The sequence below is a fragment of the Pteropus alecto genome, unplaced genomic scaffold (genome assembly GCF_000325575.1).
Source record: "Pteropus alecto unplaced genomic scaffold, ASM32557v1 scaffold58, whole genome shotgun sequence".
Lineage (NCBI taxonomy): Eukaryota > Metazoa > Chordata > Mammalia > Chiroptera > Pteropodidae > Pteropus > Pteropus alecto.
Window position 1 is genome coordinate 1,137,650 of NW_006441950.1, and position 6,630 is coordinate 1,144,279.

The following is a 6,630-nucleotide window of genomic DNA, read 5'->3' on the forward strand; positions in this document are numbered from 1 at the left end:
TTGATTTGCAGATATTGAACCAACCTTGCCTCCCAGGCATAAATCCCATTTGATCATGGTATATGACCTTTTTAATGTATTGCTGAATTTGTTTTGGTAATATTTTGTTGAGGATTTTTGCATCTATGTTCATCAGGGATATTGGCCTACAATTTTCTTTTTATGCAATGTCCTTGTCTGACTTTATTTATTTATTTATTTATTTATTTTGCGACTACAGCGCCTGGTCTTCCTAGGTGGTCTCTCATCCAGGTACTTACCAGGCCTGACCCTGCTTAGCTTCTGAGATCAGACAGGATTGGACATGTTCAGGGTGGCATAGCCATAGACTTTGTCTGACTTTAGAATCAGGGTAATGGTGGCATCATAAAATGAGCTTGGGAGGCTTTCATTCTCTTGAATTTTTTGGAATACTTTGAGAATAATAGGTGTTCATTCTTCTCTGAGTGTTTGGTAAAATACACCTGAAGTCCAGGTCTTTTGTTTGTTGGGAGGTTTTTCATTACCGATTTGATTTTGTTAGTAGTTCAGTTCAGTTCAGATATTTTGTTTCTTCTTGACTCAGTCTTTGAAGATGGTATGTTTCTAGGAATGTACCCATTTCTTCCAGATTGTCCAATATGTTGGCATATAATTGCTTGTAGTATTTTCTTATAATTCTCTATATTTCTGTGGAATCAGTTGTCACTTATCTTTCATATCTGATATTATTTATTTGGGCCCTCTTTCTTTTTTCCTTAATGAGTCTGGTTAAAAACATCGATTTTGTTTGTCTTTTCAAAGAGCTACTCTTAGCTCCATTGATCTTTTGTATTGTCTTTTTATACTCTTTAATTTATTTCTGCTCTAATCTTTATTATTTCTTTCCTTCTACTTATTTGGTCTTTTTTTTCTGTTCTTTTTCTAGTGTTTTTTTTTCTATATAAGATTAGATTTACCTTAGATTTTTCTTGTTTCTTGAGGTAGACCAATTTTGCTATGAATTTTCCTCTTAGGACTGTTTTTTTGTGTCACATAAATTTGAGTTTGTTGTATTTTCATTTTTATTTGTCTCAAGTTTTCCTTCTCGATCTCATTGTTAACCCATTCATTGTATAGCCTCCATATGTTTGTGTATTTTTCAGTTTTTTTTCTTGTAATTGATTTCTAGTTTCATACCATTGTGGTTAGAGATGATAGCTTAATATGATTTCAGTTTTCTTTAAATTTATGAAAATTTGTATTGTGGCCTAATATGTGGTCTGTCTTGGACAATGTTCCATATGAACTTGGTAAGAATGTATATTCTGCTGCTTTAGAGTGAAATGCTCTGAATATCTGGTCTAGTGAATCATTTAAAACTTCTATTTTCTTGTTGATTTTCTGTTTGGAAGATCTGTCCAATGTTGTCAATGGGGTGTTAAAGTCCCCTACTATGACTATATTACTTTCAATCTCTCCCACTATGTCAGTCAATATTTGCTTTATATATTCAGGTACTCCTATTTGAGTGCATAAATGTTTACTAGGGTTATATGTTATTACATTTGATGTTGTGTCTTTAACTATCCTCATGTTTTTTTATTCTTTTTTCTTTTTGTTGTTCTGATTGGGCATTTTCCGCTACGTTGTTTTTCAAATTGCTCATTCAGTCCTCTGCTTAATCTAATCTACTAATGATTCCTTCTATATATTTTTTTATTTCAATATTGTATTCTTCATTTGTGACTGGTTCTTTTTTATGGTTTCTATGTCCTTTTTTATGCTTAGTATGCTTCGTTGACATTCTCATTAAAGTCATATATTCCTCCCCTGAGTTCATTAAGCATCCTTACAGCCAGTGTTTTGAACTATGTATCTGGTAGGTTGCTTGCTTCCATTTCATTTAGTTCTTTTCTGGAGTTTTCTCCTGTTCTTTCATTTGGGACATGATTTTTTTGTTTCTTCACTTTGGCTGCCTCTCTATGTTTTAGGTAGATTTGCTATAGCTCCCAGTCTTATCTGGGAGCCTTACACAGTAGATATCATGTGTGGCCCAGTTGTGCAGTCTCCATGATCACCTTCTCTGGTTCCTTGTGTGGGCTGTGTGTGCTCTTCAGTTGTAGTTGAGCTTTGATTGCTGTTGGCACATCACTGGGAGGGATTGACTCTCTGGCTGACTGGCTGTAAAGATTGACCACACCCACAGTATATAAGCTGCTGTATAGGGGCTGATCTCATGGATACGGATTCACCCCAGCAGGCCTGTGTCCCTGTTGAGACCAATCTTTCTGTGTGCCACTTGTGGGGCTAATCAAATAGTGTTGTGTTGAGGGCTGATGCCAGCCTCTGGATTTGTTGGTTTGAGGACCCCTTGGGATGGGCTCCCATGCAAACCAAGGTCAGTCACTGCCTGTAACTGGCCCAGGGCTACCTGGTAGGAGCTACAAAGTAATCCACAGTTGGTCGCTGCCTGTGCTAGACCTGAATGCATGTGAGAGAGGCCAAAGAGTGAACTGAGGCTGGCTGCAACCAGTACTGGGCCTGGGGGAGCTCAGCAAAAAGCTGAGGGCACCCCAAGGACTGAGGCTACCTACCAGCTGCTTGTAAAACTCAGCAGCTGATAGATCCTTGGGTGGTATGGAAGTTGTATAAGGCAGTTTCTCAGGGAGTCACCAGTGTGGGAAACTTTATGTTCCCCAATTTAGTGCAGATTCATATGTGGTGCCAGTGATGAGCCTGTGGCCACTCGTAAAATCTCAAATCATACAGAGACCAGGTGCTGCCTGCCTCAGGCCTGCAAACTCCAGATTTGTTCAAGCAATACTGCAGCTCCAGCCAGGGCTGGTAGCCCACCACCCAAAGTGTCTCCCAGGGTATGCAAGCCAAGGCCTGTTGAAGCAGCCTTTTGCAGAGAGTGTGGGGTGCTGTTCATTGCCCAGCCACTGGCAATTTATGAATTGGGTGGGGCAAGGTCTTAGGAAGTCACCAGGGTGGAGCAAGCAGAACTCACCAGGCCAATGCAGTTTCAGTTTTTTCCATGTGGGGGAAGGGCTTAACACAGGCAAGATGGCTCCTGACTATAGGCTGCACAGGAGTATGGCTCAACACAGGGACAATGATGGCTGTCCCTCCAACCTTTGCCCTGAAGCCACACAATTTAGTATTTCCCCATATGTCTCTGGGACCTCCCAAGCTGCTGTCCCTCTGCTGGAACCCAGGGTGAGTGCTTGCAAGCAAGTGAGTCTATGCATGGGCTCTCTAAGGGACATCTGTGTTTCTAGCTGCCTTCTTTTTCTCCCAGGTGGTCAGAATATCCTCTAATTTTCACAGCCAGATTTTGTGAGGACTTCTATTCCTAGCACTGGAACCCTGGGCTGGGGACCCTCTATGTGGGACTAGAGCCCTTTGCTCCTCCAGGTGACCTTCACAGCAGAAATATCCTTCCTGATCCTCAACCACTATTCACAGGTACGGGACCAGCCCCTTTCGCATCTCCACCCCTTCTACCAGTCTCAATGTAGCCTCTTTTTTATATCTTTAGTTATATATAAGAGTTTTGTTCAGCTAGTCTCCAGTTGGTTCTCCTAGTTGATTGTTTTATGATTTAGTTGTAATTCTGATGCAGTCATAGGAGGAGGCAAGCACAAAGTTTCCTTACTCTGCCACCTTGACCAGAACATGAGATATCTACCTTATCTTTTGAATCCCAACCTCCAAAGTAAGCAAATCATAAATAGAATTTTTTAAACTTCTATGAAACACAGAGATTATACTGGTAAATTTTAATGTAGATCACTTTATTAACGTTCTCCTGATTTTTTAACCTAAAAATTACTTATTAATTTACATTATTACTTAGTCTCTTATTTAAAATACTTTAAAAAATCACTCAGTAGTTTTCTTTTACCTAATATAACTCTATTGCTTATAATTATTTGCTAATAAATTTATTAGCTTATAAATAATTTTTTTGAACCAGACAATTAAACAGACGCCATGGAGAATTATAAAACAAACATTGTATAGATGTTTTCTAAAAACATATTTTGTTTATAAACAATATCTGTGAAGTTCCTAATAAATACAGACAAAGCTCTGACTAATAATGGATCAAAACCCATACCCTAGGTGATCTGTTATTGTGTAAAAACAGCATTTTTTAATTTAAATTGGAAAATAAGACATTTTGCTTTTGATGTTGATCACAACTTGCAAGAATTATAATTCATTAACATAATTCATTTAAATGGATTTGATATATATAAGTCATTATCACTTCTGAAATGTTATATTGTCACTAAATGAATATGAAGTTTATATACAGCTATATACAGGAAAGATGGAAAATCTTTATATTCATGATATTAATAAGTAGATACAGTAATACCTTCCTAATGTATGCCATTATTCAAGTAGCTGTTTCCTATGGAGTCAAGGGGAAAAAGAAAAACATCAGTCATTAAGATAAATTTCAGTTGTATCAGAGTTGCAGTAATGAAATACTTGGCACAGTCTTGGCTAAGCTAAGCATGTAAGATAAATCAATAGATACAGGATACATGGAGTAGCTGAGGAATAATGCAGGGATTGGCAGCAGGCATAGCTGCCACCGAATTCCAACAAAAGGCTGGAGTTGATATAGCATAGTTGCTTAAGGGGCAAAAGCAGGGGTGTGGGCAATATTGAGGAGGGGGACGTTTTTACTCTGCTCTCAGTTTACTCCACTGCTGATCTGAGGGCAAGTAATAATGATGTTAAAAACCAGTTCCACACACTATGAAGAAATTCCATAAAATCAGGATTATTGTGTCAAATCATGATGACATGTCTCTCCATTGTTTGAAAACATTCTAATGAATGGAATTTAGAAAATATTGCTAAGAACAATACCATCCAGGCTAACCTGCAGCTTCTTAGACATGTTATTACTCGCTACTGCACAGTGTTCCTCAAATAACTTATTTAGAGAGCCACTGAGCATGTCAGAGATAAGAAGCATTTTACCCCTCACTTAAAGAATAGTAACTGTTATCAAATAGTAGTAGATGTTTAAAACTAACAAACCAATCAAACTTTTGATCCCCTTACTCATTCTATTGGTATCATGCTTAGCTTTTATTTTTCTTGGCCTTTCATTTGCTCTCTATCTGATGATATCTTAAAGGATTTGGTGTTGAAATGGTTTCAGGCAGCAACCCATTTTGAAGTATCAGTAGTATTGGTTTGGGAAATAATTTGATGACTGAATACGTTTAGCTGTCTTAAAAAATTGAACGACTTTTGCTCCTTGGTTTTCCTGTAAGGAAGAATTCTACCGTGTGAGGCTGGAAATCCCTCTGAGAATTGTATCTGGATAGATGCATCAGGAGAGGGCAGCAGCTACAGCACTGAGATGTCAGAGTACTCTCTCATAGTCAAGCCTCCAAGGCCAGTGCTAAGGCCCTATTCTTCAGTTAGCAGAAAGCAGAGAGAATATGAACAACCATTACTTAATATTTTATTTAAAATATCTTGAAAGTCACTTTCAGTTTCCACTTATTTTGTCTCTATGGATTGAGAGGGTTGGGAAAAAAAAATCTGGGAAAGGAAACTGAAAACTCTAAAACAAAGTGAAGTAGATTGAGTGAGGGGCTATGTCATGTATATTCCTACCACCTTGAGTAGAAGAGAAGTTGGCTCATACTTTGATACTACCTAATCACCCTGTTCTGAAACTGATTTTAAAGAAGGAAGGAAAGTTACATGTCTGAATTTCTCCAGCACTCTAACATTTTAGGGTCTGCCATGTTATGATCACTGTAAAAATAGCACTTTGCACACAGTTCCCTAAAGTCTGACTATTTTCTCCACTCATCTGTTCTTCCAAATCCTAACAAACCTGTAACACAACTGTGATGGAGGCAGCAGTCATTAAGCATCTTTTGGGAGAAAAGAGTAGGACCATTGAGGCCATCAGATCTTTTTCTATTTCTTCATCCTACCAACCTAAGAATTCCACCCCAGTACTATCTCAAGACAACAAAGTACTGACAAGTGAGCTTTGTGTTTAATGTTAAATAGCAAGCCTCAAGCTGTCTTTAAGCTTCTAACATTTGTGGAAAATATGGGATTTTTGTGAAGTTTTATTTTATAGAACTTTATGGAATGCCTTTTTGAGAACTCTGAGGGACAAAAAGAAATGATCATCCTAGGGGAAGTAGAATTCAGTTTGCTCTTTTCTCTTTGTTTTTCCTTCCTTCTACTCTGTTGAGAAATCTACAAACCTGAAACCTGATACATCATCTGATCCAATAACCTATCTCTCTAAAATGCTAAGATGACACGGTCTTAGCCAGATCAGATGCCATTTTCATAAAAACTGCTAAAATGATGACCTGATGTTATGAATAAAGATATAATCAAATTTCTTATTCATCCCCTGAGCTTTGGCAATGATGTACACTTTTATGGATTGTTACTGCAGTCACGCTCGTAAATGCTTCTGAGAAGCACTTCATGCAATCTTCATAACAATGCCCCAGCTGAGTGCTGCTTTAGTCCTATTTACAGGCAAGGAGTCAAGGCACAGAGAGACAGAATGGTTTCCCTCAGGAGACACTGATAGAAAGAATTGCAACCCACATCTGTTTTAGCTCCAAGTGATAAGCTTTGAACTATATCCTCTATTGC

General features: G+C 38.1%; 1 pseudogene; it reads right to left on the bottom strand.

Moving 5' to 3' along the window:
- Positions 1-211: 211 nt before the first annotated feature.
- Positions 212-330, bottom strand: LOC112485463 (annotated as a pseudogene).
- Between the last annotated feature and the right edge of the window lie 6,300 nt (positions 331-6,630).